Source organism: Aethalodelphis obliquidens, unplaced genomic scaffold (assembly GCF_003676395.1).
Source record: "Aethalodelphis obliquidens isolate GAN/ISIS:26980383/991018 unplaced genomic scaffold, ASM367639v1 scaffold5, whole genome shotgun sequence".
NCBI classification, from domain to species: Eukaryota; Metazoa; Chordata; class Mammalia; order Artiodactyla; family Delphinidae; genus Aethalodelphis; species Aethalodelphis obliquidens.
Genome location: NW_020837949.1, coordinates 23,643,687 through 23,670,519, shown reverse-complemented (window position 1 = coordinate 23,670,519; position 26,833 = coordinate 23,643,687). Strand labels below are relative to the sequence as shown.

The 26,833-nt window shown below is 52.8% G+C and overlaps 1 protein-coding gene across 2 annotated transcripts in view; it reads left to right on the top strand.

Annotated features, from left to right (window-relative positions):
* Positions 1–26,833, top strand: part of SND1 (staphylococcal nuclease and tudor domain containing 1) — a 419,010-nt gene that overhangs the window by 377,509 nt on the left and 14,668 nt on the right. The gene's annotated exons all lie outside the window — the stretch shown is intronic.

The window sequence follows — 26,833 nt, the reverse complement described above, 5'->3', positions numbered from 1 at the left end:
ATGAGACCACAGCTGCAATTTCCAGGTGCTGAATTAGAACTGGTAGTGATTTTTTTGTTTTAATAATTCAGGCAACCCCCTTGTGAAGGACAGGCTGACACTTGCTGACCATGCTTGTGCAAAATTTCTCCTGGAGCTGTTAGTTGTGTGCATGTTTATTACACGCTGAGTGTGCCTTGTGGGCATGTTTGTATGTGAGCGGGCGCTGCCATCCCCAGAGCAGGCCTTCTGCAGAACTGAGACGCTTTTCTTAATGGTTTGAAACGACAAATGTTATTGTCTTTGAGTTAAGTGGTTCAATTAGCACTGATTGGAAAGAGTGGGATGAACTGGGGAAACGCTCAGGCTGTTTGGTAACAGCCTCAGGAACGGAGGGAGGGAGGGAGGGAGAGAAGGTGTCACTGACTAAAACAGCTCCCAGGGGTGGCCTGTCCCTCTGTGTGGATGGGGGAGAGAGCTGCCGGGACCGATTTTTGTTTTGGGGGCAAGAGCAGGAAGCTGTTAGAGAGGTGACGTAGGTGTGTCTGTGTAATTTCCCTGCTGCTGTAAGAGATCTTCCATTCTCCACATAAAATATTAATCACTCCGCGACGTGTCCCCTCTGCCCACTGGTTTAGCCCAGTGTCAGGATACGCTCTGGTTTGCAGTCCTTCCAGCTGTTCACGCAGGTGTTTTGTATGTCCATCTTTCTGTCCACCAGAGACCTTTGGGGGAAGGTTAGCAGCATTGCAAAGCCTTTCATATCTTCTGAGCAGCCTCGGGTATTTTCACCCTGCAGTCCTTCCCGGGGATGGAGGTGGGGTCAGCACCTTTACTTGTGAGTCTCTGCCCTCCCCAGTCTCTTCTCTTTACCCCTTTTTCTCTGCTACCCTAACATGAGCAGCTCCAGGATCATTTCAAGCCCCAGAGCTTTTCATTCCACCCTTCCTCTCCAGGTCTGAGTTTCCCAGCACTGTGGAGGGCTCAGTGATTGATCTGTCGCTGTGCCTCGTCCCCCAGAAGGTTTTCTCTTTCCACTCTGGATAAAAGAAACAAGGCCCGGCTGCTCCGGGCTTTCATCTCCCAGCCCTCGTTCTTCCTGGCCCCTCCTCTCACAGCTGCTCACTTCCCCAAGCTTCCCCTGTTCCTCCAAGGCCTCCCAAGGAGGACAGGTTTCTCTTCCGTTGCCATCCCGACACAGGGTCCACCTCTTCCTTCCCTTTCATCTTGGGTCCACCATGGTTCGAACCACCCTCTGCCTCTCAGTTCATTGCTAAGACCAGAAGACTGGAAGAGCTTCCCGCCTGCTGCCACGTTCGTGTAGCAGGATGCTGTGGTTGTTGGCATGTGGACTTGGGAATCAGAGGCCCGCTTCTGAATTCTGGCCCTTTCACATGCTGGCTGCATGGCCTTACACATGAGACACTTAACTCGTTAACCTTTACTATCCTCATCCATAAAACATTAAGTAAGCAGAGTTGTGGGAAGAAAGTCACCTGAGAGCCCTGGAGTGCAGTAAGGGAGAGAATAAGTCAGGGGAACAGTGCATCTCTGCAGGTGATGTGAAGGTGAAAGAGATTCTGAGCTGATGTCTTAGGGTCATCAAATGAAAGCTTGGCTAAAACCAGGGAGGCCGGGGTAAACACACACATAGGAAGGGCTTACCAGAGAGCACTGCATTCTGTATCAAGAAGAATTAACCTCAGGGACACCCTCTATCCCAGGCACATAGCCTCGGGTACCACAGAATTGGTCCCATCCAGTCTTCATGAGAAGGCTGAATCAGGAGCTAGTTGCACGTGCGTGTGTGTGCTTGTGTGTATGCGTGTGTAAGAGAGACGAGAACAGAAAGAGTTGTTTATTCAGTTTTCACCCTTTTCTTTCTCTCCTTCCTCTTTTTTGTATGTGGAGGGTTCTTCTGTATGAACGTCCGTAAGTAGACAAAGAAGTTTTACAAAAACCACTGTTTTTGGCTTCCCTGGTGGCGCAGTGGTTGAGAGTCCGCCTGCCGATGCAGGGGACACGGGTTCGTGCCCCGGTCCGGGAAGCTCCCACATGCCGCAGAGCAGCTGGGCCCGTGAGCCATGGCCGCTGAGCCTGCGCGTCCGGAGCCTTGCTCCACAACGGGAGAGGCCACAACAGTGAGAGGCCTGCGTACCGCATAAAAACAAAACAAACAAACAAAAACACTGTTTTCTGGCCATCTTTATATCATAGATTGAGTCAGCGCGACCCAGCAGATCCTGAAGAGAAAAGTTGGATGAGATTCCCCACACCTCACCGTTCCCCCCCGCCTTCCCCCAGGTAGCTCACACTCATAGTCCCCACTCTCACACGGAGAAAAGACCTCCACAAGTTTCTCCTTCCCTGACTTGAGCAATTCAGTTATTGCACCATAGTGAGGAGATCATTGCTGCTGAACCATCCAGAAAGAGGACCTCATAGCCATATAAAATCCAGGGAATTGGACCCCAGGAGAGTCCCACATGCCCCTCAGACGCCATTGGAACAATCTTTGAACAAAAACTTGTTTCATCTTCCAGTTCCTGGCTAATTTTTTATTTTTTATTTTTTGTCTTCCATCACACTGTTTTCCCCTGGTCTTTGGGCCCAAATCCCACTTCCATTTATCATGTCGCCTGCAAATCCATTTTCTGTGCTGCCGCCAAGTTCCTTTTCTGCATTCCTGTAGCCATCTACCTATGACCCAGCCAGCCTCCCCCACCCCGAGAGTTCCTGTAAGTATTTGCGAGAACCATTGTTCCGAGAAGATAGGCAGAGCCGCTGATATGAGGGGCCCTGAGAGGGGACAGAGCCAGGTCAGCCCTCCCGAGCTGAGGAAGAGCATCATTGCCGAGATGTTTTTAAGCTCTTCTCTGCTTCGTCTCCATTTTTAATGTAGACTCATACCCCAAATCCATCTCTGGATCCTTGTAAAAGGCAGTAGCTTCATGTATCTGAAAGCTAAATTACGAAGACGAGCTTCTGGAGGGAAGAATTCAGACCTGGCCCTTCCCTGGTTCTGCCTGTCGTGCTGTGCCTCCAGGACTTCCCACGGGCTCCCACCATAGGGTTTTCCTTCTCAACAGTGTTCACCAGGTCCTTCCTTACGGAGCATCTTGGAGCCACAATACAAGTTTCAGTTACTGACCCTGGGTTTGTCTGCCCTTCCTAAGATTTGGGTGGAAGCCCAGAAGGCATACTTAGCACATTTGAGATATACAAGATTATGTTCTGCTAGGACAGAAAATCAAGGTTCAAAATTTCTTGCAAGTATGGAGAGAGATGGGTTGTAACTTACAAGGTGAAATGTAATTTACCAGTTTTAACAAATGCAGAGTCCTGTGTTCAAGTTCAAAAAGTCAGTTACACAATTACAAGATGAAGGTGACCTATCTTGATGGCGGTTCATTTGAAAATGACCCCAGGGCATTTTGTTTACTACAAACTGTGTACTAACAACGGTGTGAAATGACGATGGATAAAAGTTGCTTTAATAGAAAATAGTATAGTTCAAAGGATGTAATTATTCTGCTGTGCTGAAGCAACATCTGGGTACTGTGTTCAGTTCGGACTGTTTTTAGAGAGTTCTTGATAAATGGAGGCGCATTCCTAGGAAGGGACCAGGTGGTATAGAGGGTGGCTGGGATCCAGGACCAGGGAGTCATAGAAATCACTAGGGATGGAAAGAAGAAGCAGAATAAATATTAATAGTATGAATGGCTGCCATGTGGAAGGAGGCAGGGGACGGATGCTTTCTGTGGACTTGCTAAACCCCGTAGAGAGGTATTTGGGCTCAGAGAACCTTCCCAAAATTACCTGCAGGTAAATAAGAAAAAGTGATCAGATTTGTTCTGAATTGCTCCAGACTACAAAACTTAGACCAGTAAGAGGAAGTACAGGTTGAACTTGAAAGACGACTTTTCTAAATAGTGGAATGGACTCTTCTTTGAGAACTCCCTGTTAGGGAATATTTTGCTAGAAGCTGACCATCTCCCAGAAGTATGAGGAAGACATCTGGATTGGGAAGGAGATCAAGATGACCTTTGGTTCAGATGGGCTGTTCTGTAATTCCCGCGGGCTGCCCGAGGGCAGCACCAGGTACAGACGAGCTGCTGGGCAGGGGAAGTGGAGGAGGCTAGGAACGCCAGCTCGCCCTTTCTTCTGCTTTTGCTTTACTGGGCCATTTACACCAGCCTTCGCCCAGTGCCCCTTTTTGCTTGTCTTCCCAACCAAGAATGGGCATTTTGAGGAGGCCCCATCCTGCCTCCTTTCCCCCCATCAGTACAGTCCGCTCTGCAGCAGCCTCCCCCGTGGCGGGTGTGGCCATCCCAGGTCCGGACAGAACCGTCTTCCAGGCCAAGACGTTGGCAAGGTCTGGGTATACGTCTGCACGCTCACACTGCAGCCTGATCGATGCCTGTCGGAGCTTGGCCACAGGCCAGGCTGTTTGCTGAACACACCTCGTCCGTCAAGGGAAATCAGACGAAATCCATCTCCTTGTCCAAAGCCTGGCCCGATGGGCTGTGCCTGGAATGCCAATCTTATATCCCACCCTACTTTGTGCCTTGAAAATCATTCCCTCTGGGACTTCAGTGTTACAGTGATGGGTCCCCTGGGGCAGGAGAATTATAGTCAGAAAAGTGATGTGAAGAGACCAGTCCCGGCCCCTGCCCTTTAGGAACTTCCAGTTTAGAGCTGGTGGCTGCTGTAATGAGCAGTGCGGGTCTAATGCATACAGAATTGACCCATAGTTATCTTGAATTGATTGGCATAAAATAGAGCATAAATCAAATGGATTGAATTAAAAATTTTGCAAATGTGTTTTGAGCAGGGTGTGACCAGATTAGTATGTTGTAGACAATTGGTGGAGAAGGGTCTTTTTAAAAGCTCTCATTAGAGAGGCAATTATAGGGTTTTAAGGCTTTCAAATTGTTAAGGACAAGTTTTGGCAAAGGTTCTGTGTTTGTAAACCATTTTGGGCTATGAGAACTGTCACCCTGTGCCTTGGCAGTAAGTCAGCTAGCAGCTTCTCTTTCCTCTCCCTAAAGCCTTCTTTATCCCATACAAGCCTGTACCTGAAACTTCAAGAAGACCCTCTCTAACCCTCTGCCACTCCAGCACTTCCATTTCCCAAGGCTGCTGGCTCTTAAATGAAGAACTCTACCCTGCTCCCCACCTCTGTCCGAGGCCATGCCTAGTAATTCTCCCCCCTTGCCTGCCCTCCCATCAGGGGTCTGAATGACTCACAGGTGTCAAAGAAAATTGTTGCAGGAGGCCAGTCACTTTGGAAGGCAGTATTTTTTTTTCCCCAGTAGCTAGAAGACTGTGGAACAGAAAATCATTCAAAAGATAGAAGTGGGATGTCTGGATGGCAGTGGAAGGAGGTTTGTCCAGGAGCAAGAGGATGGAACATAGCAGCTGAGAAAGATGAGGTGCTTGGGGAGGGGGAGGGTTGCAAACCCGGCAAGCAGAGGATGGGGATCCTGGAGGAGGAGCCTAGGGATAAGCCAGAGTTTGAGTGGCTCCTTCGACTGCTGGTCCTCAAAGGGCCTTTCATGCCCAGGGAGGATGCTCTGGTATTGCTCCCCTAGGGATGCGCCAGAGGGAATCAGCCCCTTCTTGGGCCTCCTCACCCCACGCTGCCCTACTTCAGCAAGCTGAGTGCTCCCCCACCCCAGGCCTGTGGAGGACAGCAGTCAGACCTTCATTGCCCACACACAGGAGCCGCTCTGCAGTAAAAGAAAATAAACCAAGGTAGTGGGAAAGGCTGGTGCAGGGGGCGGGCTCCCAGAGAGCTGGACCAGCTGCTGCCCGTCTTCCCCGTACCACTGAGCACCATTAAGGCCACTGTCAGTAAGTCATCTGCGGTCCCCTGGGCCTCCTTTCTGAGGCTGAGTGACCCACCCACGCAGTGGTCAGTTGTAGCAGCAACAGCAGCAGCACATATACACAGGCATCCTGGTTCAGGCTCCTTAGTCCACTCCAGGGGCAGTAAGACGGGATAGAGAGAGGCGATTTCACCTCCTAATGCAAACCGACCTCAAGACAAGCCTCGATAGTACTGCCTCTGCTGTCCCATACCCAGAACTAGCTGGAGTCGTGGGACCCACAAATGCCCAAAGGGAAGCAGAGGGAGGCACCAGTACCTGGCCGACTGTCCTCCCGGGGTCCCCACCTCGCACATACATCGTTCTGCACGGCAGATACTTATGCCTTGCGTGGAGGTGAGCATTAGCAGTGGTTCGGTCTCCAGTAGTTTCCGTTCTGTCATGCCGCGTGTCTGGCCCTTTGACCAGAGAGCTTGTAAACTCCTCCTCCCTGCCCTCTTTCCTTGCCCCCTCTCCCGGCTCCCCCATCCCCAGCTGGATCCAGACCTGTGGATGAGCCTCAGCTCCCCCACCCCGCACACGAAGCGCTAAATCTTGCCCACCTGCCTTTCAACCCGCCGTTTCCCGAGCTCACCTACGCCCGGGAATGCTTAACTTAAAACCTCTGTTGCCACTCGGCAGTTTGTAATTCTGAGGCAGATTTCAGCAGAGGAATCAAAATGGGCTGATGAATGTACTCAGAGAGGTGAGCAGAAAACAATACACACAGCATCTCTGTGGTGTGGGGACAGGCTTTCTTCACCATTTAGCTGAATAAGATGGATATCTGCAGAGGAGAGTTATTCTAATAGGATGGATATCTGCCTGATCTGTTGGCCTGCGGGAAGGTTATGAGGTTTACATTTCCTCATCTCCACAGCAATAAATTCTCTGGGCTTTTCAATTATAAACTTAGTTTTCAGTTGGGGAAGCCAGAAGGATTTTGTTTTGATCAAAGGACTGAAAGGGCAGATCCAATCGGGGGTTGGGAGGCAGGCGGAAAGTTGTGCCAGGCTCACCTCGTCCTTCATCTTTACCTTCTCCACTGCCTGTGGCCCTCCCCCCGCAGCTCTCCCAGACCAATTTCCCGTGTCCTTGGCTTCTCAGTGTGGCTGATGTTCCCACCACAGGGATTTAAAGGAGCCCCTGTAGCTTCCGAGGTGAGAGCCTGTCTCTGGATGTCTGCTCTAGCGTTCCTCTGTGGAGTCCAGGGCAGCAGGGGTGGAATGAAATGGGAGCAGTGGAACCTACAGGACAAGCGGCAAGGGGGTGCTCTAGCCTGACCGCCTCCTGATGCAGGCCCAAGAGAATGGGTTACAGCCCGTGGCTCTCCCAGGCAGTGGGAGAGGTAGTGATGAGTTCCCCAAGGCTGGGCTCATGCTGAGCAACCAACAGAGAAGAGGTGCAGCGAGTCCCAGAGGGTAATGAGCCCAGAACACCACTAACCAGAGTGCTCAGCGTGGGATCATCGGGGAAACAAGCTCGGGCAGATCTGTGCGGAGGGGAACCTCGGCTTTCTTAATGACTTTCTTCCTCTCTGCTGACACATCACCCCTCAGCCCAAGAGCAGAGCAGACAGAGCCAGCAGGAAGACAGATGCCTCTCCCCAGGTCCACTTCCTGGCCTTTCTCAGCATGCCTTCATCCCCCCTCCCGGCCTCTAATGGGCCAACCACTCCCTGGGGCAGGGTTCCAGGAAACTCTTAGACATCTGGGAGTGCCATTCTCCTGCATGTCAGCAACCATTCTGCCTTCTGGTTAGTGACAGGAGCCAGGCTCTGCAGTTACACAGGACTGTGTTCAAATTCTGGCTTCTGTACTTACCAAATGACCTTGGATAATTTCTTTAACCTCTCTGAGCCTTCATTTCCTTATCAGAAAAGTGAGACTAAAAATAATCACTGCATAAAAAGGTTGTGAGGATTAACAAGGCAACATGCATGACTGTGAACCTAATTCAGTGTGTGGCACACAGCAGGTACCCAATAAATGTTAATTCCCCTCCCTCTTCCCTCTGATACGGAGCTATTGGTCTTCAGATGTGGAAGTGGAAATTGTGGTACCTTCTCGCCTGGGGCATTTGTGATCTACCCCCTGCCTAGCCCTGCTGTCAGACAGAACCTGTGTTCAAGGCAGTAACTAGAAGGGTACGGCCATAACGTGGTGGGTCCTCAGAGCAGGCCTTTTCCCCAGAACTATATGCAGGGACTATGTTTGGATCAGTAATAAGAAGAAGGAAAGGTCTTGTTTCTCTGTGATAATCTTCCTCTTATGTTCTCTGAATCAAACATTCTTAAAGGCCAAGATAAATCAATAGTTGAGTGCCAGTGATTGGCATCTGGATTTGCTTTTCATTTACTAAGCATGTACTGACTTTCTACTGTGTCAGGTGCCATGCTAGGAATTGGGACCACAAAGTCAAGTAAGCTATTTTTTTTGGCCATCAAGGAGTTGGCAGGCTCAAGAGCTCATCAGAGTGCAGGGTGATACCTGCTCTGCAACTCACAGGATTCTCTCAGAGTACAACAGGGGATTCAGAAAAGACTTCCTGAAGGAAGTACTGCTGAGGCCAATTTTTTAAGGATGAGTAGACATCAGCCAAGCCAAGGGTAGAAGGAGGACATGGATTCCAGAGAGAGGTACCAGTGCATCGGTTAGGAATTGCATTCAATTGCTGATATGGACCAGAAACCACATTTGCTTCAAACAAGATTGAAGTTTACTTCTTTTCTCATTTAAAAAAAAAAAAAAGTCCAGACACAGGCAGTCTTGAACAGGTACAGTGACTCCCAGTGTCAACAGGGATCTGAGCCCCTTTCAAACTCCTGCTTAGCTCCCCTTAGCATGTGAATTCCATTCTCGAGATCCAAGGTGGCTGTGGAGCTCCAGCCATTCACATCTTCCTTCTTGACAGGATGCCAAGGGAAAGAGAGAAAGCCCAGCAAGAGCAAATACTTTCTTAGAATTCCCACTTAAAAGTCTCAGCTGAGGGCTTCCCTGGTGGCGCAGTGTTAAGAATCTGCCTGCCAATGCAGGGGACACGGGTTCAATCCCTGGTCCAGGAAGATCTCACATGCAGCGGAGCAACTAAGCCCGTGTGCCACAGCTACTGAGCCTGCACTCTAGAGCCCGCGCACCACAGCTACTGAGCCCACACTCCACACTGCTGAAGCCCGTGCACTCTAGGACCCGCATGTGGCAACTACTGAGCCCACGTGCTGCAACCGCTGAAGCCCGCGCGCCTAGAGCCCGTGCTTCACAACAAGAGAAGCCACTGCGACGAGAAGCCTGCGCACCGCAACAAAGAGTAGCCCCAGCTCTCCGCAGCTAGAGAAAGCCCGCGCACAGCAACAAAGACCCAACGCAGCCAAAAAAAATAAAATAAATAAATTTTTTTAAATGTCTCAACTGAATCTCAGTGGTGTGAGAGAGGGGACAGTCCTTAAGCTGGCCACACTGATGGCTGGACTAAAAGGATGCCTGTTACTAAGGAAGAAAGAAAGAGTGGAAATTGGGAAATGGAAATTGTGCCACAGACAGCATGTGCCAAGGCACAGCGAGGTGACATTTCCGTGTCTGTTTAGGGAACACATAGCATTGTGTGCCGAGATCAAAGAGTCCAAGTAGTAAGTGGAAGAGGGATAAGAGGTGGTAGGAAATGAGACTAGAGAAGCAAATCCACATTTTCCACTAGCTTTGGAAAGCTCTGCTGGTTCAGCTGAACGGGGCAATCGCCAGAGTTCAGACCGGGCTGGTCAGGTGGCATCCGCCGGGGCACCAGGCTGAGCTCAGCACCTCTAGTTCAGACCCCCTCCTCTCTCAAAGGAAAGCTCCCATGTGGCTCTGTGAGTCACATAGGCCCTGCCAAGGCTTGGACCAAGTAAGCTAGAATGTGTATTGGCCAAAGGCCCCTAATTTCTCCCTTAGAGAACCAGAGGTTAGTCACTCTGTGACCTGGGTACACTCGAAATGTGTTTCTGTTGTCACTCTATGTGCTTGACCCAATAGGAAGAGCCAGCGTTTATTGAGTGCCTTCTGTGTGCAAGACATTGTTCTGAGGGCTGCCTCGTTTAAACCTCACACTTTCCTTAGGAGGGAGGCATTCAGTTTTATTACTGCCGTGTCACAGTTTGGAGAAACTGAAGCAGAGGCTTAAAATAACTCACCTAGGGTTACTAAACGGCAGAAGCCGAATTCAAGCCCAGATAGTCTGGCTCCAGAGCTCTCACTGGTAACCACGGTACAGTTCTGCCAGTGGATGAGGTCCCCCAAATCAGGAGAAAACATTGGGATTGAGGCAGATGGGTGGAGGTAGGACTGAGCACAAAGCGTTTTGCTGTCTGTCTTGCAAGAAAGGAGTAAAAACTCATGCTAACAGACCAAGCCTGGTCCAGGCTGGGACATCTGCCTTTGTCCCCTCCTTCTGCCTCCCGTCTCCCCGCAGTGCGATCTGGCTCTAGTCCGCACAGTCCACTGAAGAGCCGCCGCTACGCCTTTTCATTTCTCGCATCCCTGCCTCCCACTGTCATGACTGTAACAGGGTTTTTGTGCATCTTGTTTAGGTTCCTACCCTTCCTTCTTTCCTTTCTGCCTCCCTGAGAATGTACAGGATCCACCCCCGATTCATCCGTCCCAGACCTGTGTCAGGAGGGATGACGTGTCCCACCCCCCACCCCGTCCCTCTAGGTCGTCCTCTTGAGCTCTTCTTCTGGGCTGCACACACCGCCTCGTGGCCTCTGCTCTCTCTGTCATCCCTTCTCTCTCGTCCCTCTAACATCTGCTTGCACCTCCACTGACTTCAGCCTCCCTTTCTATCCAGAAATTCTACCCTCCTTCCTGCTCCTTCCTACCAGTCATGCATTATTTCCAAAGTGTGGCCTGAGTCATTCTGCACACTAGCATGTGTTTGCCTTGCCCCTGCCTGTGATGTCCCACCCAGCCTGTAATGCCCAGCCCCTCCCCTCCCTGGAGAGTGTCCCGACTCTCCAGCCCTCAGAGCTGGCTCTCTTCTTTGAGCCCCTCCAGTATTTGCTGTCTGTGCTACCACTCGGTGGTCTTGTGGCGTTCTGTCACTGGTTGCCATGATGTGGCTTCACCATATCTTAAGTTCTTTGAAGACAGAAGTTATTTTTTTCATCCATTTGGGTCTACTGCAGGGCCTGATGCATTGCTTTTCTATTTAGTAGATGCCAAATAACTCTTTCTTGATTGGTTGATGACAGTAATTCCTAGGGCTCTTTACATATGCTTAATGTTTGTTTTTTTTAATAAATTTATTTATTTATGGCTGCGTTGGATCTTCGCTGCTGTGGGCAGGCTTTCTCTAGTTGCGCCAAACAGGGGCTACTCTTCGTTGCGGTGCGCAAGCTTCTCATTGCAGTGGCTTCTCTTGTTGCGGAGCACATGCTCTAGGCGCGCGGGCTTCAGTAGTTGTGGCACACGGGCTTCAGTTGTTGTGGTTCGTGGGCTCTAGAGCGCAGGCTCAGTAGTTGTGGCACACAGGCTTGGTTGCTCCGCGGCATGTGGGATCTTCCCAGACCAGGGCTCGAACCCGTGTCCCCCCGCTTTGGCAGGTGGATTCTTAACCACTGCACCACCAAGGAAGTCCAATATCCTTCATGTTTGTTATCCATTTCAGTTCCTTCAGCATTTGTCTTCCCATTTTGAAGAATCCTAATCACTTTTGGACATTCTCCTCTCTTTTAATCAGCTCAGCTCGGCATTCCTGCTCCTTCTCCAGCCCTGCTGGGTCTTTTCAGAGATGCAAGGCTGAACCACAGCCATCTCCCCTTGCAGGGTACATTGTACCCCATTATAGCTTTAACCTGTGTTTTCTGCTGCCTTCCTGGCCTTGGAAGCTGTCTTTGCTAGGGAAGCTCTGCACAATAACCAGGAATATAGCCATGTAGAAGATGCTGCCCGGAAACGACAGAGCCCTGCCAGGCACATCCTCTCCCAGGAGGCCAGGATCCTCCTCCATCATGCACTTTCCAGCACTGCCTAGAATCCTGCTGCTCAGGACAGGCTGTAGGGACTGGGGGTAGGTTGACAGGAGACAGGCCTACAGCCTCATTCAGAGGCCGTAACATAAAAGCTCATGGGTTGACAAGGTAGAGCAGTTGATTCGGGACATGGGCAGTAAGATGGAGTTCTTTGTTAGGAAGAGTGAATCAGGGAAGGCTTCCTGGAGGACAGAAGTGGCGTGAGGTCGCCCCTTACAAACAGCTTCACACGTTTTCATTCTCCACTCCTGGGCAGAATCTTCCTGAAAGGGGTTGCCTTAGCATTTCTTTTGTTGTTGTTGTTTTTGGTTTTGGCCACACCACAGGTCTTGTGGGATTTTAGTTCCCCAACTAGGGATCGAACCTGGGCCCTCGGCACTGAAAGCATGGAGTCCTAACCACTGGACCACCAGGGAATTCCTGTCTTAGCATTTCTTTACTGGTAAACGAGCAGACGTCTCTGGGTGGGCTCTGCCACCTCTGCACCTCCCCTGGCAGTGCAGGGGTTGCTGCTCATCTGGCTTTTCCAGCTGTGATGCAGGGTCGTGGCCTCAGGGACAGGCAGGGTTACGGGAGGCCAGGTGGGGTTGGGCAGCTTACACAGCAAGCAGATCAGCAGGGCCAGGGTGGAGGGTCCTTGATGGGGAGTAAGAGGAAATGAGGTTGGGGAGATGGGGGGGTGTGAGCCCTGGTTTGTATATTCTCTCTTTGAGAAGGTACAAGATGCTAAGAATCTCCTCTTAGCCTTTCTTTTTCTCTCTGTCCTCCCTGAGGCATCCCTGTGAGGACCTGCTTAAGTTAGAGGACAGGGCTGGCCTTTCACTTCCTTTTTATTCCTCCTGACCTTCCCTCTCTGTGTTTTCCTGCCCACTGGCTCTAGGCAGCCCCTCAGGAGCAGCGAGCAATTGAGAGCACCTCCGAATAGCGTTAAAAGAAATCAAATTCTTAACTGGTATTTCCACTGAGTGGCGGAGTCTCGAAGCTTTTTTCCGAGGGCACTGTGGCAGGAAGTCCATCCATGATGGGAGAAGCCACACTGGCAGCAGTAGCTGTATCGGAACAGCCTTCAACAGGCAGTTAGGCTTAGGCAAAGGTCAGGCTCACTGGGCTTCTCCGAGTCAAAGAGATTCGCTTTAAAACCTCTTAATTGTGACTTCTGGGAAATCTTAGCTGGAGATAGTGAACGTTTTCATTTCCTGTCTCCACTTTAGAACATACCTATCTTGGAGGAGGGCTCCCCACGTGGAGCAGAGAGCAGTTGTCAGTGGAAGTCTGCTTAGTGCGGCCAAATTGGGAGGTGGAGCAGGGCAAATGAGGCTGCCTTGGCCCCATCGGGGGGCACCCAGGACAGCTACTCCCTGCCTGGGGACAGGGCACAGTCAGCCTGAGCAAATGGTAGCACTGAGGGGCTACCCACTAGCTCCTGGGACCTCATTAAGCTGAATTGTACTGGGGACATTTGGTTGAAATGGGAGCAAGAGAAATAATTGTGATTAATGGGACCCTGGCTCCCGTCAAGAGGATGGACAGACAATCGCGTCAAGACCAAGCTGCTGACCCATCCTACATACTGTCCTTTCCTACCACTAATGTTCCACCCTCACTTGCTCTGATCTCCTTCCTGTGGCTTTGGGAACTTTCAAGAGGTGACTACAAGGCCCACAGCAGCATCAGGAGCCTTTGCCAGTGGAGGAGGAAGTGGGAATGGGGTCCCAGCGTGGAGAAGCAGAGGGGTCAGAATACTCAGGCCAGCCCCTGCCCATCACTCGCAGCCTTTCTTTGGGCAGAGGCAGCTGGGGCCAGGGAGCAAACTCTAGCCCTGCCCGGGAAGTCTGGGGAGGCTTCATGGCATATGAGAGCTCAGCTCTGACGGTGTAAGCAGTGTCACTTTAAAATCGTCGTTAGCAGTGAGGAAACCCAGCCTCAACCCATAGAAGAGTGCAGGGGCCAGGGTCATTAACCAGGCCGATCTAGCCTCTGGCAGGCTGCATTTATCCCCGTCTCAGCTGTATGCACTCAGACCTTATAACGGGTGGCTTTTACCCACGGGCTTTTCTTTGCATTACTGACAGGCCAGAGAGATCACGGGCCCTCCAGGTCATACAAAGCAAGACTCCAGTTTTCCCACGTGACAGGAGGGTGAACACACGGCAGCCCTAGCCCACTGGCTCTGCCAGGACCCAAAGACTACAGTTGCAGGGGCTCTGTAGCATCTCAAAAGGTGTTTTATTTTCCTTACTGTGTTACAGTAGGTTTGAAACAGAGTTTGGGAACGTGCATCAGGCTTGGGCAGAGTCCCCCCAAATGCCCAGATCTCCTCTCTATTGGGCCTGAGAGAGCAGCTCCTTAGTGGGGTGAGAGGACAGGACTCTTTCTCTGTGGCCCGTCCAGGGATGTAAGTCAGCAGGGCTTCTGGCCCCCTAGCGCATGGCCTTCGTGTGCATCGGAAAACGGTGCCCTACCTGGGTAGTCGCACACGGCGCACACGATGTACAGCCTGGTGGGGACAGATTTAAGGAAGGATACAGGTGACTACAGGAGTGGGGGGCTGCATAAGAGGAGCCCAGAGGAGATGGTACCTTCTTAGCTGGCCGGATGAGGAGGCAGACATGAGGAGGAAAGGAAAGGTGGGGTGGCAGGGGGTCCCCCTCTGGGTACAGTGCTCCTTGATCCTCTCAGTGCCTTCAGCTGTGCTTTCATGCAGTTGATCTGACGTTAGTCAGGGATGAGCATTCTGTGTTTTTGTGTCGACATTGTTTGCCATTTCCTATATTCAGTTCAATGGAACGAGTAAACTGCCTGGTCCCTGGCTGCCAGTGTGGAACTTCTCTCTGTTCAGTCCTTCTCTCTGGTGCCTTTTTCTGGCCTGCTAGAGGGCTTGGTGTCTGTGGCCCTGTTGCCAAGAGACCAGGTGATGGTGAAGGAGAAGGAGCCCCGTGTCCCCTTCCCTCAGCGTTGGACCCTCTTGCCCCAGCCCGACCGCCTTTGGGTGGCCTCCCCAGCCACAGCCCAGTTCTGACGACTCTGAAGAGTCCGAGCCAGGAGTTGGCTTCCCAGTCCACACCCCAGATTCCTCCATTCCAGCCGCAGTTGCCTCTCCTCGTTGGGGTCCATGTTCTCCTAGAAGGGCCTGAGACCTTGAGGCTTTCTCAGCCCTGTGATCAGATGTTCCCTCAGCTGACCGTGGCCTGACGGGCATGCCCAGCCCCTGGCTTGGAGGATTCAGCACCTGACGGTGGTCAGGGCCCTGTCCTGTCCTCGTAACTCCTCCTCTAGCTTTCGCTCCTACCCCTGCCTTGCTGAGGGGTGGTGGCCAGGAGTGGGGGGTGTGTAGGAGACCAGGGGAGGCCCATGCAGCTGCTGCCTGCGCTCCTGCCTGGATAAAGAGAAGAGCCCAGGCTCGCTGCAGTTATGTTCAGTACAGGCAAAGCCAAGTGCAAAGCAGCCCCTTCTGCTCGTGACGTCTGGGTGCCTCTGAGTCATCACTGCTGGCCGTACTGACCGAAGCCAGTTTCTGCCCCTCTGGCTCCTATGAGCAGACCTGCTGTGATGCGGCAGCTGTGGGACAGCCTTGTCACCTTAGAGGGGTTCTTGAAACAGGCCTTTTCCAGTCAGGTGGGTGCCACTGGACTTCCCCAAAGACAGTTTTCTGTCCCAGGAACTTTCCTTCTGCCAGGGGTCTGGAGAAGCTAGGAACTGTTACCTTTCATCGTCTATCTGTTGTGTGCCTACCATGTGCCATTAATAAGGTGGACCATTAATAAATGCCCATCAGATGATACTATAGTTAATATTGGTATGAACAAAGTGCTGTGAGGAAAAGCATTAAGTATATAAAGGAGGGGTTCAAGTGTGCAGAAGCTTAATGGTGGGTAGAGTAGGAGTTCACAGGTGTGGTAATAGGAAGAAGCATTCTCGCCAGAGGGAGTAGCCTGTACAGAGGCCTGGGACGATGCATCTGTGTGGAGCTGGAGGTGGATTGGCGTGGCTAAAGCAAAAGAATGAGGGCCACGATGGTAGAAGATGAGACCGGTAAGAACCCAGTTTTATAAGGAGCTTATCCTCTACTGTACGAAGGAATTTGAACTTTGGTAGAGAACAAGAAAAGGATTTCAGCAAAGGAAAAATTGATCCAATTTGGGGTTTCTTTGCAAAGTAACAACGTTTGTTGAGAAGTTACTATGTGCCAGACTCTTCTTAAGTGTTTAATTTGGGTCTGTTCATTTATTCTTTAATAAAACCCTTTGAGGACTTCCCTGGTGGCACAGTGGTTGGGAATCAGTCTGCCAGTGCAGGGGACACAGGTTTTATCCCTGGTCCGGGAAGATCCCACATGCCGTGGAGCATCTAAGCCTGTGCACCACAACTACTAAGCCTGCGCTCTTGAGCCCGCGAGCCACAACTACTGAGCCCTCGTGCCTAGAGCCCGTGGTCCACAACAAGAGAAGCCACCGCAATGAGAAGCCCACACACCGCAACAAGGAGTAGCCTCCACTCTCAGCAACTAGAGAAAGCCCGCGCGCAGCAACGAAGACCCAACGCAGCCCAAAAAAAAAAAAAAACAAAAAACCCTTTGAGGTAGGTGCCATTATTATGCCCACGTGACAAATAGAAAAAACTGAGACCCAGAGAGGTTAAAAACCCACTCAGGACCACACAGCTGGTAAGCAGTAGAGCAAATGTGAACCCAGATGGTCTGGCTACAGAGCCCGCATCTAACCACTGTACCGCACAGCCTGTGATAAGCCACACACTGCAGCATCATCCAGGGGCCATTAGGGACTGGCGAGGCTGGTGGCAGGGATGCCAGTGAGGGGCTGTCACCCACAGCCAGGACCTGAACTCGGGGAGTGGCGATAAGATTAAAGAAGAGGGCGAGAATTCAAGAGATGTCTATGAAGCAGGACCACTGTGACCTGGAGATTGACTGTGAATATAAAAGGAGTCGAGGATGATTTCTAAGCTGCTCGTGCTACTGAGTGAGGTAAGAAATGCAGGTGACAGTGCAGCTTTTATCGTGAAGATAGTAGATTCAGGGTTGGACTCGTTGAAATTTATCTGGTGGAGGTGAATCCTGAAGAGAGGGCTAGGCTGGAAACAGGAGTGGTGGTGTCATGACTCTGAGCCATGCAGGACGGAAATTGTCTACAGCCTCAGATGGCCCCCTGGGGAATATCCATATTCAAGGGGCGTGTTGGTGCGAAAGAATTCACAACTGAAACCAAGAAATCACGGAGAAGACGCCACGACTGGGAATCACAGAGGCCTTAGAAAAGAGTTTCCAAATAGAAGGGGGAGTGCTTAGCTTTGTCAGATACCTAAAAAGAAATTAGTAAAATGGCAGTTAAGAGGGCTTGAGTGACCTCTGAAGTGGTAGTCACATTGGAATGTCGACAGTGATGACCAGCCGTGTTGGATGGAGAAGTGAAAGGAGGTGAGGTGAATACTCTTTGGGTAAAGAGAAGGAGGTCGAGTGGATGGGACGCGAGGTCAAAGCAAGGTTTTCTAGGATGGGCAGGATATTTGTAGGCAAAGAGGTAGATGCTGATGGAAAGGGACTCAGGGTGGTTGATTGTAGGAGAAGGTGACTAATAGAAACAGGTGCCCCAGGAAGCAGGTGAGGGTGTGATCTAGAGCCAGGTGGGTTTTTTTGGCCACTCTGCGCAGCTTTCGGGATCTTAGTTCCCCAGCCAGGGACTGAACCCAGGCCCTTGGTAATGAGAGCTTGGAGTCCTAACCACTGGACCACCAGGGAATTCCCTAGAGCCAGGCTCTTTTTCTCCAGGGTGGAAGGGAAAGAAACGATTACTGACGCCACCGTAAGTGCTTTATGAAGGCAAAGTGTCGGTCCACATAGAAACCCACAGCAGTTCACATAAAGCCTGAGAGCTGGGCTCGGCAAAGCAGAGTGCACGTGCCCCAGAGCAGGCCTTGGCATCAGGAAGATATAAGTGCCTACAGAGAGGGAGCTGGCATTCGGATTTGACCCGATTGGACAACATTTGGTTACTTTCAGGTCAGAGATTTGACAACCTCATACAGTTCCTCCACAGGTCCTACACACACTAATTTCTTCTGACAGAAAAGGCCAACTGACTTCTCACCCCAGCTCAGTCCCTACAGGGCTCGGGGGCAGCCTCAGAGACCCCGGCCGGGCTTGGGAGGACACCCACTGCGGCTGGCTCCCTGGCCCAAGCTAAGGGCCGGGGCCCAGGATGCTGTGTGGGGCCCCAGATGAAGAGCAGTCCTCGCCGCTCCTTTTGGCTGGGACCGCTCTTCTCCGCATCAGCCGGGAACATGAGGAGGAGTGGGGCCGCTCAGGTGCGCCCCACTTCCAGAAGGGATTCCAAAGCCTGCCTCAGGCTCGGGCAACCTGTGGGAAAGGATGGCAGTGGTGGTGCCCTGGACAGGGGTGGGGGCAGAGCGAGGGCCCCCAGTTCCGCCACATTCCCTGCCTGAACCTCAGGGAAGAGAGAGTTAAATTTCCCTCCAGCTTCCAGCCCCGGGTTTTCCTGGGAAGATGAACAGTCTGCTTTCCTTATTGTCTGCACCAGAGGAGCAGATTGCGTCAGTTTGTAAACTGCGTTGCCGCTTGAAAAGGCCTGGAGTCAGCAGGTTTGCATTTCCCAGCAGACTCAGACGCTGCTGATCGCCTCGGCTCCTGCCTCTCCACCTCAGGCGGGACCAGGAGCTGCCCCCCGACCCCCCACCTCTGCCGTCCCACCCCTCATCCCTGAGGTGTTCAAGGAGAGAGAGAAGGAAGCCCCGAACTTCTAGCTGAGCCACCTTGCCCAGTGCTCCGGCCTTCCCTCAATTTCCAGCAGCCTCTTGGCCCCTCTTGCCAACCCGAGCCTGATTTCCAGGCATTCCTAGGGCTTTGGCTTAGACGAGCGCACAAATGTCAGAAAAGAGGTTTTCTGGGAACAGCTGGCGCTGCGGGTCAGGCTTGAAAGCATCATTTGGTCTGGAGGTGATGAGGGGTTAGTAGCAGCGGCGCCGGTGGGGACTGGGGCCCTGCTACTCCAGGAGCACAGGGGAGCTCGGTACCGCTTCTGCCCCTCACCTGCCCGCTCCCCGCCGGCGGGTGGCGGTAGTGAGACCCAGGAGGCATTTCATAGGCACTGCCTCTGCGGCTTCCGGAGCGTTACATTATTAATTGCATTGTGTTAATGCTCTTCGTCTCTGAAGGACAACCGTGTGTCTGCATGTGGCCGAGAGTGGAGGGGACGAGTTCGCTGTGTTAGGCTGCTACCATATGAAGGTGAGGTGTCTCTTCAAGTTCACGGCTCCGGCTGTGGCAGCACCTTACAGCCTTCATGCAGCATCAGTGATGGTGGAAAGCCCAGCTCTCCGGCGGCGTGGCTACCTCTGCGGGGCAGGAAAAGGAGGCTCAATTGCACTCTGGTCACCCTGCATCTCTGCTCACATTCTTGCAGGAAGCTCTGGATGGGACGTGCGGGTTGGGAAGAGCTGGAGTGCCTTTCTTCCTCTCTGCAGGCTCTCCCTCAGGGCTTGGCGATGCGCCTGTGGGCCTCCCCCCTGCCCTTCTCTCCCACGTAACCCCTTGTCTGTCTTCTCCCTCATCGACTCCCAGTCATACTGGTGCGCCACGAGGGCCACCACCCCTAAGCCCAGCTCATACTTTAGGACGTTCTGAGCAGAGAGAACCTTAAAAACCGGGTTCAACTCTCACTAACATGTGGGGAAACAGCCCGGAGGAGGGTGTGACACCCCAGCCCAGAAGAGCTGGTCCCTGGATCGCTGTTTCAGTCCAGGGTTTTTGCTATGCTTCTCAATGCCTTCTCGCCATCCAAGTCTCATTCCTATCTTGTTCCCAGTTCCAGGCTTGTTACTGATGGCTTTGGGGTTATTTAAAGCAGGGCTAGGACCAGACAGCATATGGAAAGGACGGAGGCTTCTGCCTGTCGTGGGGGCCGATGATGTCACCTCCCCCGAGGTATCCGCGCTCCTGCTGCACCTTCTGGAGGAACCTGCAGCCAGCACCTCTCCCCTCCCCGCTCTGCCACCCCTTGTGCAGGAAGTCTTCCTTTCCAGATGCCCCAGGGCAGGCGTGTCCTGAGCTGCTGCTGTTGCCCAGCTGGCATCACCTGTCCTACCCGAGGCAGCCACCTCCCTTGGGGAAGGGAGCATCGCCCTTGGCTGTTTTCCAGGCAGTCTACATACAGCCTCCCAGCCTCTGGGGCCGAGGCTCAGTAATTTCCTGTGTTGCCTCAGGCACTGCACAAGAGAGAGCCCAAGACGCTCTCCCGGGGCAGATTGTACCTCTTTTCCATCCTCCCAACACGTAAAAAGGGGAAGGTGGGTTATATGGGAGGGGAGACTCCCCACCCTCCCGCATTGCCAAAAGTCCCCTCTGTGCTGTGCCTCCTTTGGCTGCCCTGAGTCACCACGTGGAGCGTAACGCCCCCTGCTGTATGTCCTACCTGGTCCAATATTTTTAAATTCCTTTGCCCTAAGTGCCCCTGGCTGCCTCATTTAGGTTGGCCTTTCCGTGGAGGCGGCCTCCAGCTCACTTCCCCCCGACCCCACCATGAAGAAGGCTACAGGAGGGGACCTGCGTGTTTCCAGCTTTGCCCGAGACTTAGAGCCCTGGGCATCCAGCTTGGCTCCTGGAGCAGGAGAGGGACAGCTGAATGAACCCCGCAAGGTGGTTGAAATTTCCTCTGTGGTCTTACAGCTGAGCTATCTGGTCTTCTTCTCCAGCACACAGTACTCTTTCAGAAGGCTGATTGGCTGGGGGGCCAGGAGAGGTTAGCGTCGTCGGCTCTGTAAGAACATCAGCCCCTGTCTGCCTTTTGTTTCTCCTGCTTCCTGCACACCCCCTCGCCTGGCTGGCCCGGCATTGCACCCCGGCAGCCTGTGCCTCACTGCCTGGAGTGGAAGAATGACTCCGCCCCCATCGCCTGTTTGATCGAAGTAGTTACTGTGTTAAGAAGCTGGACAGAATCCAGAAGGGGACCAGTGGCGGGGCGCGGGGGTGGGGTTGGGCGGGGGGAGACCAGGACGCTCCAGCCGCTGAGAAGAGGGCTGTGGGAAACAAAACGTTCAGGGCCACTGCCACCTTCCCTCCCCGGGTTGCTTCCAGCCGTGGAGGGCGGGAACTGCTCAGGGTCTCCTCTTTCCTCCTCCCGTCCTGCCCTTCCCTGCGTACCCGCAGCTGCGAAGGGTGAGACCACAGCCTGTTGGGGTGGGCACTGAGGTGTGTGTGCTGCCTGGGACGGGAGTGCTTCCTCAGTAATTAGGAGACGTGCAAATTAACAGCCTGTGCCATTTGTATTAATTTGGTAAATAAGCCAGAACAGTTTCATTAGTGGCACCTTAATGTGCTTGGGATCAGGAGGACGTGTCCCGCTGTGAGGCAGCAGGGCCTGCTGGCTGCCCCGGCCCCGCAGGCAGCCCGGGCCCAGTGGGGCTAGCTGCTCCCCCTCTGGGCATGGCTGGCTGGGCCACATCCCCGATCGGCCCTGTGGTGGAGAAGGATCCCTCCCCCCTCCACTGATTAGAAAGGCATCTGTTTGTTCAGCTGGGTTTGGGAACAGTCACTCATTAGGTTTTCCCGTCAGCCTGAACTTCCCTCAGCTCCCACTCTGGGTGTTTAGAACCAAGGGAATTGAGCTCAGCCACACAGGGCTGCTGCTGGTTGTAACCAGCCTGGCTGCTGTCAGCTGGCCCTTAGTTGAAGGAAGAGGAAGCAGTTTTACGTCACCAAAACTTCACGGCTAGATTTAGGATTTGAACCCAGGTCTGTCTGACTGCAAGATTCATGCTCTTTCTACCACCTCATGGCCCAGTCAGTACACCCAGCTCTGGAGCAGATTCAGAGAACAGGCTTCACTTGCCTTGGAGCCGACAGTCTAGGTGGAGAATAAAGACATTTTGAAATGAAATAACTGCCCTTCCCCAAAGTAAATAATTGATGAAGAAGAAGCAGCAGCATTTGTGTGTCAAGCACTCTTCTAAGTGTTTAGCATACTTACATTAGTTCATTTATCGTCAAAACAGATCCTTTGAGGCAGGTACCATTGCAGTTCCAAGGTAACTGATTCGCCAGAGCTCATGCAGGTGGTGGGGGGATTTGTTTGGCTCCAGAGTTGGTGCTCTTAACCTCTGTGCTGTACATTGGCCCCTACGTGTCAAAGGGAGAGTAAGCCCATAGATGTTCAGGCCAGGTGTTCAGTTCACTGCAGGCTGAGGTTTAGGGAAGCCCTCACAGGAGGGTGGTGTGGAAGCTGGAAGAGCTCACCTCACGGGGCCTAGTTCGGAACCCCAAAATCCCCACCCACTCTGCCAGTATCAAGAGCACAGGACAAGAGATGTTGGCAGGTGACCAGACCAGCAGGGGTGCACAGTGAGGCAGCACCTCGGTGTCCTTCAGTGCCTGAGGATCAGGTGTGACCTTTGGACATCTAGGCTCTTGCTCTGTCTTTTTTTTTTTTTTTTTTGCGGTACGCGGGCCTCTCACTGCTGCGGCCTCTTCTGCTGCGGAGCACAGGCTCCGGACGTGCAGGCCCAGCGGCCATGGCTCACGGGCCCAGCCGCTCCGCGGCACGTGGGATCTTCCCGGACCGGGGCACGAACCCGTGTCCCCTGCATCGGCAGGTGGACTCTCAACCACTGCGCCACCAGGGAAGCCCTCTTGCTCTGTCTTAACCAGAGTTATCACCAAGCCGCCTCCTCCACGTGGCACCACCCCTTCTCACAGTCTCTCCGGAGGCAGTCTCCTCCCCCCAGCTCCGTGTGTTGCTAGGTCTCGGCATTCGGCTTCTGTATGAGAGTTGAGGAGGGGCAGTGAGGAGAAGAGCCATCATCTGTCCCTTGCTGACATTGCTTGTGTCCACATGTACACATACCCTGTGGTCCCCTCAAGGCCATTATCAGCCCACCTGTGTACACACCAAATGCCCACATGCTTATGAAGTGTTCTGGCAGCCTGTAGTAGTCACCCAAGGCCTGACCTACCTGAGGTCACATGCCGCTGTAGGAGGCCTCCCAAGGAAGACAGTGAGTCCAGATCTCTTCCTGGAACATTCCAAGATGCCAGAGAGACAGGTAGCCATGCTGTATACCGCTTCGCACTCTACACCACCCTCCATGAATGGTTATCTCATTAATGCTGCGGTAGCAGAAAGAAACCAGAAGAGGTTTCTTGTGTGTTTGACAAGAATGAGCCTCCCCTAACTCCTGTCTACAGTTCAAGGCAGCTTGTAGGAAATTGCTGTCTGTGTATCTGTATATAGTCAATCCTCATTACACGTGAGTCCATATTTGCGAATTCACTTAATTACTAAAATTTATTTGTAACCTCAGTCAGTACTCCTGGTGCTTTTTGGATCATTTGTAGACGCGCACATTCCCAGCTAAGGCTGCACAGGCAGTGGCTCTGCCTTCTTGTTTCAGCTATCATTCTGCAAACAAGTGCCCTCCTCGTGGTCTATTTAGTGCCACGGTTTTCCGGTTTTTGCACTTTTTGTTGTAGTTAAAAATGGCCTCCAAGCATGGCGCTGAAGTGCTGTCTAGTGTTCCTGAGTACAAGAGGCTGTGATGCGCCTTGAGGAGAAAATCCATGTGTTAGATAAGCTTTATTCAGGCATGAGTTACAGTGCTGTTGGCTGTGAGTTCAGTGTTAATGAATCATCAATATGTATTAAATGCAGTGTCTTTAAACAGAAACACTCATAGAAGAAGGTTATGTTTTGATAAGTTGATAAAAATGGGACTAGAGTCTTGTAGGAACCTAACCCTGTGTTTCCCCTGGGGACAGTGGTTCAGGATTCCCTAATTCCTTGTTCATGGTGACTTTATAGAGATAAGTACCCCAGATAACTGTATATAAGCCTATGCGTGTGTATATGTATATATATATTTTTTAATTAGGAGAAAATATCAGAAATTTGAGTCTTTAGGCTGAGTCTTAACGTTGAACACAGAAACAGAGCCTTTACAGATATGGACCCACATAATGTTATAGTCAAGTCACAAATTCCTAGCAGTCAGTATGAAAGAGAGACATGATGAAGGATGAACACATATACCCCCCTGGGAGCGCCCTGCTGAACCCTCTGCTTGGTTCCCATGCAACTTTCCCAGAGCTGAAGAGTCAAGACTGTGATATTCACACTGAAGCCCTGTGCCCATCCAGGCTGGGGCGTGGCCAGAAGGATAGACACAGCACAGGGTGAGGGCAGAGAGGCCGCGGAAGCCAAGCGTCTCAGGAGCAGCGGGAACACTGGCCCAGCCCTATCCCTCCACTAAGCCCACCCCACCTTCCCCTGAGCCCAGTTGTTTGATTGAGAAATTACTGTGGTGGCAGCAGCTGTAATAAAAGGGGAAGCAGAGACCCAGGGGCGACAGCTTTATCTCCCTCTACACCCCAGGACGGATTGGGCGGCCGCACAGTGCCCAAGGCCAGAGATTTCTTTCCTCTGCAGCTGGCTGGGCCCAGGGGCTTGTCAAGCCCAAGTTAACAGATCGATTGCAGGAAGGGAGCGGCCGGGTAAGTGTAAAGCCGGAGCTCACCTGCCAAGAGAGCCTGGCTGCTCCCCAGCAGTTTTGGCCCCAGGTGTGGCTGCTAGTCGCCGGGGTCGCCCTCTAGTGGGAGCCTCAAGAGGCTGGCATCTGGTTTGTGGCCTCAGGGTCAGATGTGAATTCGACATTGGCCTTGTAGAGTGGGATCTGAGCGTGGGCACCTTGTAGGAGAGAAGGGTTGTACCTGGCCAGTTGCCTCTGCAAATCATCTCTCTGAGGTTCTTGCCTCCATCCCAGGAATCTGGTGCCAAGAGAAGCCATGAGGCTTCTTGTCACACCGGCCCACCGCAAGCCCTCGGGCTGGAGGGAGGCCTTGTGCTCGAGCAGGGCAGCCATCCTCAGTTCTAGGAAAAGGACACCTGGCAGTGAGCACATGGAAGACAAGAGGTCGGGAATGGGGGTGCTGGCATGGGCCAGGAACTGTTCCAGTTTGATTTGCTTTCAGCTGGTCGTGAGCAGGTGTGTCCTGAGCCCCCAAATGGTGGTGGGAGCCTGCGTCAGCACCCCGTACTCTACCCGTTGTCTCGTGAGCCCCCAGGCACGAGGCAGGCAGCCCTCTGCTCTTCCCAGAATTCTCCTGGGACCTGCTGCTGCTTGGCCTTAGCGCATGTGGTAAAGCTCGGCAAATGCAGGAGATGGTCTTCTCATGTATCATCTGCCCATCCCTGTTCTTGTCTGACCACGGCAAGCCTGGCAGCCTCTTCCTCCATCCTTAGCCCTCCCACTGTAGGGGTGCCCAGTGCTTCAGCGCCCCGGGCATTTAAAAGGTGGCAAAGGGCTCCTCAGGGAGTCCGTCACTCACCTCAAGTGAATTCAGGTGGCTTACTGGCTGATGAGCTCTTGGGGCCCCTGCTTTTTATCAAGTACCATTTTGCCCACCTGACCTCTCCCGCAAATGCAGGTCCTCCAGTAAATTGATGGCCAGAATTCGAGAAAGGAGAGACACGTTTTGCCACCTCCAGGTGCTGGACGCTGGTTCTCCCTGCTCCAGCCCTCAGCGGTGTGAGGCCCGCGTGGGGTAGACCCAGCCCAGCAGAGCCCAACACTTCTGCCCGCCCCGGCTGTAGCAGGGAAGTGCAGGGTGGTGGAGGGAGCCGGCCTCAACCCAGTGGAAAGCAAAGAAGGGGCATCAGAGGTGTGCCTGGAGGAAGGAAGGACTGCTCCTGAGACAGAGGCTGCGGGGGAAGAGGAGGGGAGGGTCTTTTCTGCTCCCAAGTCAAGCGGGCGGTAGGGAAAGAAGGCACCAGGGCAGCCTGGCTTCTGCTCTCAGCTCTGACCCTGGCGAGCTCCACTTCCCTTGTCTGTGCATCAGTTTCCCTGCCGACAAAATCAAGTTGGACTGGATGGGTAAGACATCTCTTTACCTCTAGCTCTCATAAACTCTGCGTATTCCCTTCTGTGCCACACCCCCGCTTCAGGTGTCGTTGAACTTGCGTTCCACCTGAAGGGGTAACGGGGGGGCCTCAAGTAGGAAGAAGGGTGTTCAAGAGTAGGAAGAAGTCAGGGTCCCACCCCCACTGCCTTCCCTCCGCCGCCCAAGCCGCCTCTGTCTGCTTATAGGGAGTCGTGTCCAGCGTCTCTCCCTGCTGAGTCAGGACTCCGCTAGGTGGGCGGGCTGCTCTCCTCCCCCCTCGCCCCTCGAACCTAGCCCTCTGCCCTTGGCTTCTGCCACTGGTTCCAGCCCAGGCTTCAGAGAATTCCCAGGTATTTAGACATTCATTTTATTGCTTAATCGAGCTTGAAGCCGTTTAAATTAATACAAGTTTTTACGTTTGTCAGCAAAGGCTTTTACAGGCCCCTTTAGCAGGAGAAGAAAGGTTGGGAGAGGATCAAAGAAGGAATTCCTCGTGGGCCATTGCCTTCGTGAGGCGGGAGCAGAGTCCATGCCGGGTCTGGGGTCCTGGGTCTTGGGGAAGTCCTCAGGGGAGGAGGCCCGGGAGCCCTTGGGCTCTGCAGGGATCCTGCAGGGTCTGGGGATCAGCCTTAGCACTCCGCCCCGAGGTCTGGGCTGATGGTGGTGAGCACACCCTTCCAGTTACGCATTTTTAGGGATAACTTCCTGCTGGAATCACCCCCGAGCCGCCCCGCCCCCGTGTGGTAGTGTACTTCCTGCCCACATCTCTCTGCTCACCTGTCCCCTTCCCTCCTCTCCTCACCTGGCTTTCATCCCACCTCTTTCATTACCTTCATTAAGCATTACTTCATTCAGCTCTTCCGGGAAGAACACAGTTCCCCTGTCCTCGGGGATTGCCTGACTCCCCCAGGGCCTGTCTTCAGGGCAGAGCTGGGGTTCAGTGGGTGCTGAAGAAGAGTGGGATGTCCCCACAGCTATGGCCGCTGCCTGTCTCACCCCTGACCTTTATCTACATGCTTGTGCGCACGCGCGTGCGCACACACACACACACACACACACACACACACACACACACACACACAC